A 9,093-nucleotide genomic window follows, 5' to 3' on the forward strand; every position below is an offset into this window, starting at 1 on the left:
CTCCCTGCTCTCCTCTCTCCTCTAGCTCTCCTCTCTCCTCTAGCTCTCCTCTCTCTAGCCTCTACTCTCCTCTCTCCTCTAGCTCTCCTCTCTCCTCTCTCCTCTAGCTCTCCTCTCTCCTCTCTCCTCTAGCTCTCCTCTCTCCTCTAGCTCTCCTCTCCTCTAGCTCTCCTCTCTCCTCTCTCCTCTAAGCTCTCCCCTCTCCTCTCTCCTCTAGCTCTCCTCACTCCTCTAGCTCTCCCCTCTCCTCTCTCCTCTAGCTCTCCTCTCTCCTCTAGCTCTCCTCTCTCCTCTCTCCTCTAGCTCTCCTCTCTCCTCTCTCCTCTAGCTCTCCTCTCTCCTCTCTCCTCTCTCCTCTAGCTCTCCTCTAGCTCTCCTCTCTCCTCTAGCTCTCCTCTCTCCTCTCTCCTCTCTCCTCTAGCTCTCCTCTCTCCTCTCTCCTCGCTCTCAGATGTTCTGTTTAACAAAAATAATCAAAAGGTTCTAAACATCTGTCAGTAAAGTCAGCCCTTCCCAGTACGAATACATCTGTCAGCCCTTCCCAGTATGAATACATCTGTCAGCCCTTCCCAGTATGAATACATCTGTCAGCCCTTCCCAGTATGAATGCATCTGTCAGCCCTTCCCAGTATGAATGCATCTGTCAGCCCTTCCCAGTACAAATACATCTGTCAGCCCTTCCCAGTACGAATACATCTGTCAGCCCTTCCCAGTACGAATACATCTGTCAGCCCTTCCCAGTACGAATACATCTGTCAGCCCTTCCCAGTACGAATACATCTGTCAGCCCTTCCCAGTACGAATACATCTGTCAGCCCTTCCCAGTACGAATACATATGTCAGCCCTTCCCAGTACGAATACATCTGTCAGCCCTTCCCAGTACGAATACATCTGTCAGCCCTTCCCAGTATGAATATCTATCTCAGTTAAGTCAACACTTCCCAGTATGAATGAGAATCTGATCTAGACCTAGAAATAGTTTTCTGAGCCATGTGATTCCAAACCGTTCTATTCCATGTACTGTTAGTAAATTGTCAGGGCAGTTTTCCCTACTGGGCCTGAGTAAGAGGTGTCCAGTGGTGGACCAAGCCTTGGCTGTTGGCAGGGAAGATGAGAAACGAGAGGTGAAGATGCAGCCTGAGCTAGTCTCTGTCTGGCAGGTCTGGAAACTCTGCTCAGTGTTATATGTTAGCCCATCAACTCATATCAGTCTCACTCTGAAACTGATTGTGCTTCAGAGAAATGATGGTGGAGGGAGGGAAGGAGTCCTCAGTGGTGTGATGGAGGGAGGGAAGGAGTCCTCAGTGGAGTCATGATGGAGGGAGGGAAGGAGTCCTCAGTGGAGTCATGATGGAGGGAGGGAAGGAGTCCTCAGTGGAGTCATGATGGAGAGAGGGAAGGAGTCCTCAGTGGAGTCATGATGGAGGGAGGGAAGGAGTCCTCAGTGGAGTCATGATGGAGGGGGGAAGGAGTCATCAGTGGAGTTGTGAGGGAGGGAAGGAGTCCTCAGTGGTGTGATGGAGGGAGGGAAGGTCCTCAGTGGAGTCATGATGGAGGGAGGGAAGGAGTCCTCAGTGGAGTCATGATGGAGGGGGGAAGGAGTCATCAGTGGAGTTGTGAGGGAGGGAAGGAGTCCTCAGTGGTGTGATGGAGGGAGGGAAGGTCCTCAGTGGAGTCATGATGGAGGGAGGGAAGGAGTCCTCAGTGGAGTCATGATGGAGGGGGGAAGGAGTCCTCAGTGGAGTCATGATGGAGGGGGGAAGGAGTCCTCAGTGGAGTCATGGAGGGAGTCCTCGGTGGAGTCATGATGGATGGAGGGAGTCCTCGGAGTCATGATGGATGGAGGGAGTCCTTGGTGGATTCATGATGGAGGGAGGGACTTCTCAGTGGAGTCATGATGGAGGGAGGGAGTCATGATGGAGGGAGTCCTCAGTGGAGTCATGATGGAGGGAGTCCTCAGTGGAGTCATGATGGAGGGAGTCCTCAGTGGAGTCATGATGGAGGGAGTCCTCAGTGGAGTCATGATGGAGGGAGTCCTCAGTGGAGTCATGATGGAGGGAGTCCTCAGTGGAGTCATGATGGAGGGAGGGAGTCATGATGGAGGGAGTCCTCAGTGGAGTCATGATGGAGGGAGGGAGTCCTCAGTGGAGTCATGATGGAGGGAGGGAGTCATGATGGAGGGAGTCCTCAGTGGAGTCATGATGGAGGGAGGGAAGGAGTCCTTAGTGGAGTCATGATGGAGGGAGGGAGTCCTCAGTGGAGTGATGATGGAGGGAGGGAGTCATGATGGAGGGAGTCCTCAGTGGAGTAATGATGGAGGGAGGGAAGGAGTCCTTAGTGGAGTCATGGAGGGAGGGAGTCCTCAGTGGAGTTATCATGGAGGGAGGGAGTCATGATGGAGGGAGTCCTCAGTGGAGTCATGATGGAGGGACTCAGTGGAGTCATCATGGAGGGAGGGACTCCTCAGTGGAGTCATCATGGAGGGAGGGAGTCCTCAGCAGAGTCATGATGGAGGGAGAGAGTCCTCAGTGGAGTTATCATGGAGGGAGGGAGTCCTCAGTGGAGTCATCATGGAGGGAGGGAGTCATGATGGAGGGATGGAGTCCTCAGTGTAGTCATGGAGGGATGGAGTCCACAGTGGAGTCATGGTGGAGGGAGGGAGTCCTTAGTGTAGTCATGATGGAGGGAGGGAGTCCTCAGTGGAGTCATGATGGAGGGAGGGAGTCCTCAGTGGAGTCATGATGGAGCGAGGGAGTCCTCAGTGGAGTCATGATGGAGGGAGGGAAAAAGGGGGATATGAATATCGTGTCCCTTAGGAAATGACCTCGAGGCCTTCCTATGTCCGCGAACACATCTTCTGTATCAACAAACCAACAAGTCAGGAAGACCTGAAACCTGATGAGGCCTCTCTATGTCCACTAACACATCTTCTGAGGCCTTCCTATGTCCGCGAACACATCTTCTGTATCAACAAACCAACAAGTCAGGAAGACCTGAAACCTGATGAGGCCTTCCTATGTCCGCAAACACATCTTCTCCATCAACACCAACTAGTCAGGAAGACCTGAAACCTGATGAGGCCTTCCTGTCCACTAACACATCTTCTCCATCAACCCTAACTAGTCAGGAAGATCTGAAACCTGATGAGGCCTTCCTATGTCCACTAACACATCTTCTCCATCAACACCAACAAGACCTGAAACCTGATGAGGCCTCTCTATGTCCACTAACACATCTTCTCCATCAACACCAACAAGACCTGAAACCTGATGAGGCCTCTCTATGTCCACTAACACATCTTCTCCATCAACACCAACAAGACCTGAAACCTGATGAGGCCTCTTTATGTCCACTAACACATCTTCCCCATCAACACCAACAACCTGATGAGGCCTCTCTATGTCCACTAACACATCTTCTCCATCAACACCAACAACCTGATGAGGCCTCTCTATGTCCACTAACACATCTTCTCCATCAACACCAACAAGACCTGAAACCTGATGAGGCCTCTTTATGTCCACTAACACATCTTCCCCATCAACACCAACAACCTGATGAGGCCTCTCTATGTCCACTAACACATCTTCTCCATCAACACCAACAACCTGATGAGGCCTCTCTATGTCCACTAACACATCTTCTCCATCAACACCAACAAGACCTGAAACCTGATGAGGCCTCTCTATGTCCACTAACACATCTTCTCCATCAACACCAACAAGACCTGAAACCTGATGAGGCCTCTCTATGTCCACTAACACGTCTTCTCCATCAACACCAACAAGACCTGAAACCTGATGAGGCCTCTCTATGTCCACTAACACATCTTCTCCATCAACACCAACAAGACCTGAAACCTGATGAGGCCTCTCTATGTCCACTAACACATCTTCTCCATCAACACCAACAAGACCTGAAACCTGATGAGGCCTCTCTATGTCCACTAACACGTCTTCTCCATCAACACCAACAAGTCAGGAAGACCTGAAACCTGATGAGGCCTCTCTATGTCCACTAACACATCTTCTCCATCAACACCAACAAGACCTGAAACCTGATGAGGCCTCTCTATGTCCACTAACACATCTTCTCCATCAACACCAACAACCTGATGAGGCCTCTCTATGTCCACTAACACATCTTCTCCATCAACACCAACAACCTGATGAGGCCTCTCTATGTCCACTAACACATCTTCTCCATCAACACCAACAAGACCTGAAACCTGATGAGGCCTCTCTATGTCCACTAACACATCTTCTCCATCAACACCAACAACCTGATGAGGCCTCTCTATGTCCACTAACACATCTTCTCCATCAACACCAACAACCTGATGAGGCCTCTCTATGTCCACTAACACATCTTCTCCATCAACACCAACAACCTGATGAGGCCTCTCTATGTCCACTAACACATCTTCTGAGGCCTTTGATTTCTAAATGAAGCATGTCTTACATTTACCCAATAAATCCCAGTTCTACTAATTATCCTCATCACGTTCTGCAATCCATTGGCTGAAAACCGCATGACTAATGTGGAGCATTTAAAGGAACACGCTATATGTGGTTCTCTAACACAAAGAACATTGCCTGGGGCTGCTGTGTGGACATTGGCTAGTGCAACCACAATGCACTTTGGACACAGGCACGACCCCTTCCTGCTGCTGGTGATAATTACCACCAGCTGAGAAACAGTCTTTATGTTGCTCCCGCCCGGCCTACTGTTCAGTTTCAGAAGTGGATTCTCAGCTACTTAGTTCAACCCCACATGTGGTCTTCGTTCCAGGGGCCAGGTCAATAGTAGTGCACTATGTAGGGAAAGGGGTTCTATTGGGGACACATTAACAACATGCCACAGGCTGAGGCCCACTTGGTCAGCCTGAGATGGTTTTGTTCAGAGGTGAAAGGGTGGGCTGCTGTGTGGGGGGGGGGGGGGGGGGGGCAGTTAGCCGCTGGGTGTGGTGGGGGTAGGAGCTGCTGGCTGTGGTGGGCGTGGGAGCTGCTGGCTGTGGTGGGGGTAGGAGCTGCTGGCTGTGGTGGGGGTGGGAGCTGCTGGCTGTGGTGGGGGTGGGAGCTACTGGCTGTGGTGGGGGTGGGAGCTGCTGGCTGTGGTGGGCGTGGGAGCTGCTGGCTGTGGTGGGCGTGGGAGCTGCTGGCTGTGGTGGGGGTGGGAGCTGCTGGCTGTGGTGGGGTGGGAGCTGCTGGCTGTGGTGGGGGTGGGAGCTGCTGGCTGTGGTGGGGGTGGGAGCTGCTGGCTGTGGTGGGGGTGGGAGCTGCAGGCTGTGGTGGGAGTGGGAGCTGCAGGCTGTGGTGGGAGTGGGAGCTGCTGCTGCTGGTCGGGCATGGGTTGATGTTGGTCCATTAGAGAGACAGTTTGTGTGGGATTTCACAGGGCAAATCAGCAACAGTCCAGGGTTCTGCAAGGCCAGCCAACCACGGTCCGCCAACCACGGTCCGCCAACCACGGTCCGCCAACCACGGTCCGCCAACCACGGTCCGCCAACCACGGTCCGCCAACCACAGCCCCAGCACCGATCAGGGGGACCACAGGCCTGACCCAGCAGGGGAAGGCAGTACCAGCTCCCTGCGCTGGGCTGGTCAGACCTGGGGCTGCCCTCCTCAAGGTGCCTCCTCAGAGGTTTATCTCCCTGGATAAACTAACCAACAGCATGGAAAGACAAACACTGTAGCCATGTTGTCTGGAGGTCAAGGTTACAGTAGGTTGGTTCACCTAACAACAACAGAATCCTATTCTGTTATCACTGCTACTAGGTTACAGTAGGTTGGTTCACCTAACAACAACAGAATCCTATTCTGTTATCACTGCTACTAGGTTACAGTAGGTTGGTTCACCTAACAACAACAGAATCCTATTCTGTTATCACTGCTACTAGGTTACAGTAGGTTGGTTCACCTAACAACAACAGAATCCTATTCTGTTATCACTGCTACTAGGTTACAGTAGGTTGGTTCACCTAACAACAACAGAATCCTATTCTGTTATCACTGCTACTAGGTTACAGTAGGTTGGTTCACCTAACAACAACAGAATCCTATTCTGTTATCACTGCTACTAGGTTACAGTAGGTTGGTTCACCTAACAACAACAGAATCCTATTCTGTTATCACTGCTACTAGGTTACAGTAGGTTGGTTCACCTAACAACAACAGAATCCTATTCTGTTATCACTGCTACTAGGTTATAGTAGGTTGGTTCACCTAACAACAACAGAATCCTATTCTGTTATCACTGCTACTAGGTTACAGTAGGTTGGTTCACCTAACAACAACAGAATCCTATTCTGTTATCACTGCTACTAGGTTACAGTAGGTTGGTTCACCTAACAACAACAGAATCCTATTCTGTTATCACTGCTACTAGGTTACAGTAGGTTGGTTCACCTAACAACAACAGAATCCTATTCTGTTATCACTGCTACTAGGTTACAGTAGGTTGGTTCACCTAACAACAACAGAATCCTATTCTGTTATCACTGCTACTAGGTTACAGTAGGTTGGTTCACCTAACAGAATCCTATTCTGTTATCACTGCTACTGTACCACTGTTCTCAGTCTGAAGCCAATAAGCTGTCTGAGATCATGATGGAGGGAGGGAGTCCTCAGTAGAGTAATGATGGAGGGAGGGAGTCCTCAGTGGAGTCATCATGGAGGGAGGGTGTCATTATTATCCCAGCCTCTAGTCTCCCCCTCCCAGCTTCTAGGCTCCCCCTCCCAGCCTCTAGGCTCCCCCTCAGCCTCTAGTCTCCCCCCTCCCATCTTCTAGTTTCCCCCCTCCCAGCCTCTAGTTTCCTGAGGTCCTGAGGTGTACTACATAACTACATAATTATAGCTACATAATCATACTAGGTCCTGAGGTGTACTACATAACTACATAACTATAGCTACATAATCATACTAGGTCCTAAGGTGTACTACATAACTATAGCTACATAATCATACTAGATCCTGAGGTGTACTACATAACTACAGCTGCATAATCATAACGGTCTTTATGTTGTGGTGTCTCTCTTCTGCCATTCTGTTGTCTTCGGTCTGTTTTGTTGTGGTGTCTCTCTTCTGCCATGCTATGTTGTTGTCTTCGGTCTGTCTTTATGTTGTGGTGTCTCTCTTCTGCCTTGCTATGTTGTTGTGTTCGGTCTGTCTTTAAGTTGTGGTGTCTCTCTTATGCCATGCTAGGTTGTTGTCTTCGGTCTGTCTTTATGTTGTGGTGTCTCTCTATGTTGTTGTCTTCGGTCTGTCTTTATGTTGTGGTGTCTTTCTATGTTGTTGTTTTAGGTCTGTCTTTGTTGTGGTGTCTCTCTTCTGCCATGCTGTTGTTGTCTTAGGTCTGTCTTTATGTTGTGGTGTCTCTCTTCTGCCTTGCTATGTTGTTGTCTTCGGTCTGTCTTTATGTTTTATCAGTTTTGAAAACAAAAAAAGTGGTCTCTTGGAACGGGACAAGATTACATTAAGCCTCCTACACATTAAATTGTAATGAATTTCCAGCACCTTTTAATAACCTAAGTCTATCTTTAGTTCTCAAACACAATCACAATCTAGGCCCTGTTGATACCTCATATCTCAGAGATAATGCTTTGCATTACCCCTTGGAAAAAAACACTTACATTTACTCAACTTGACATTGGCTCAACTTACCCCAAGGCAAACATTTACACTCTATTAGCCTACACAGCTACAAGAATACACTTTAATATTAGATTTAGGACCTCATATTGAAGCTAATAGAGGCCCCAACTGATGTTTATAACAACGTTAAAATGATCTACTTTGGTTTAGATACAAGCATAATAAAACCTCTAACACAATAAAATAATTTGACTTGGTGAAAATCTGTTGTTTTAGACCTAACTTGCTGGTCACTTTTTCCATGTGGTTTCATCCTTCAGACTCCATGAACTGATGACCTCTTCCTACATATTAGGTCACATGATTAATTTTGTGTACGGTTTCCTAGAAACAAGGGTGGTTCAAACTTCACCCACTCTCCCCTACTGCTACTCTATTGATTATTAATTAAAATGTCCCTTAACACATCAATCATTTAATAAATAATGTGTGAATTGTGATGAGGGCAAGTTCTCTCATTTCAGTGATGTAAATAAATGAAAGTCACTAGATAAGTCATCTTTAAGGGGTACTGGAGTACAACATCACAGCTGATCATATTAACACCAGAGATTATGTTAACGTCTTACCTTATATGTCTGTACCATTTACAGTAAACTGTGCCCAGAGCTTGTCTACGTGAGGATGATTGAGATAAGGACATTGGTACTCTATTCTGTGGTTCTGTCTCTAATGATAGAATGTGTCAGGTCAGTTTTACCTCTTGTTTCAGGTGTCCAAAGCGTCCTCTCTCTCTCTCTCTCTCTCTGTGTCCCGGTCTGTCTCTGCGTTAGGGTTAGGTAAGTATTCCAGTAGAGACAGAGGTCAGGGGTTGAGGTGGTCTATTCGTTGGTCACTCATTGGTTGGCTCCTATGTTTTGGTGGTCAGTTTGAAGGTTTTTCAGCTCTTCTGTCAGGTCATGGTTTCTATGCTGAGCTTTTTTTGGGTGGTTTGTTTGCTGGTCTCTACCCTGGTCAGTCCGTGACTCTCTTCGGGGTCCTGGTGAGGTAGCTGTATGGATGCCCATGGACAGCCTGAGTTCCTGTGGTTAGGGTCTCTCTCTCGCTGTGTCTCTGTGTTCTGGCTCCTCTCCATCTCCCACATGTGGATATTATCACCCAGCAGACTTTCTATTGGCTTTCATCACTAAACAAGTCTCGCCCTCTCCCTCTCTAACACGCTCTCTCCCTCGCCTTCTCCCTCCCTAACACTCTCTCTCCCTCCCTAACACACTCTCTCCCTCACCCTCTCCCTCCCTAACACACTCTCCCTCCCTAACACTCTCTCTCTGTAGACTGCCCCCCCCCTCTTTCTCCCCTTCTCACCCTCATTGCATTGTTAATTCAATCCAACCAGCCCCGTTGACAAAGCGCACGCGCGCACACACACACACACACACACACACACACACACACACACACACACACACACACACACACACACACACACACACACACACA

General features: G+C 48.9%; 1 protein-coding gene across 1 annotated transcript in view; it reads right to left on the minus strand.

Annotated features, from left to right (window-relative positions):
* The window catches only part of LOC109885148 (gremlin-2-like), a 25,653-nt gene extending 16,796 nt beyond the window's left edge, over positions 1-8,857 (minus strand). Inside the window, exon 1 of the mRNA XM_031813099.1 lies at positions 8,354-8,857. The gene's annotated coding sequence lies outside the window, so the exon portion shown is untranslated. The remainder of the gene's footprint in view (positions 1-8,353) is intronic.
* Positions 8,858-9,093: the final 236 nt, after the last annotated feature.

The sequence above is a fragment of the Oncorhynchus kisutch genome, unplaced genomic scaffold, assembly GCF_002021735.2.
Source record: "Oncorhynchus kisutch isolate 150728-3 unplaced genomic scaffold, Okis_V2 Okis04b-Okis11a_hom, whole genome shotgun sequence".
NCBI lineage: Eukaryota > Metazoa > Chordata > Actinopteri > Salmoniformes > Salmonidae > Oncorhynchus > Oncorhynchus kisutch.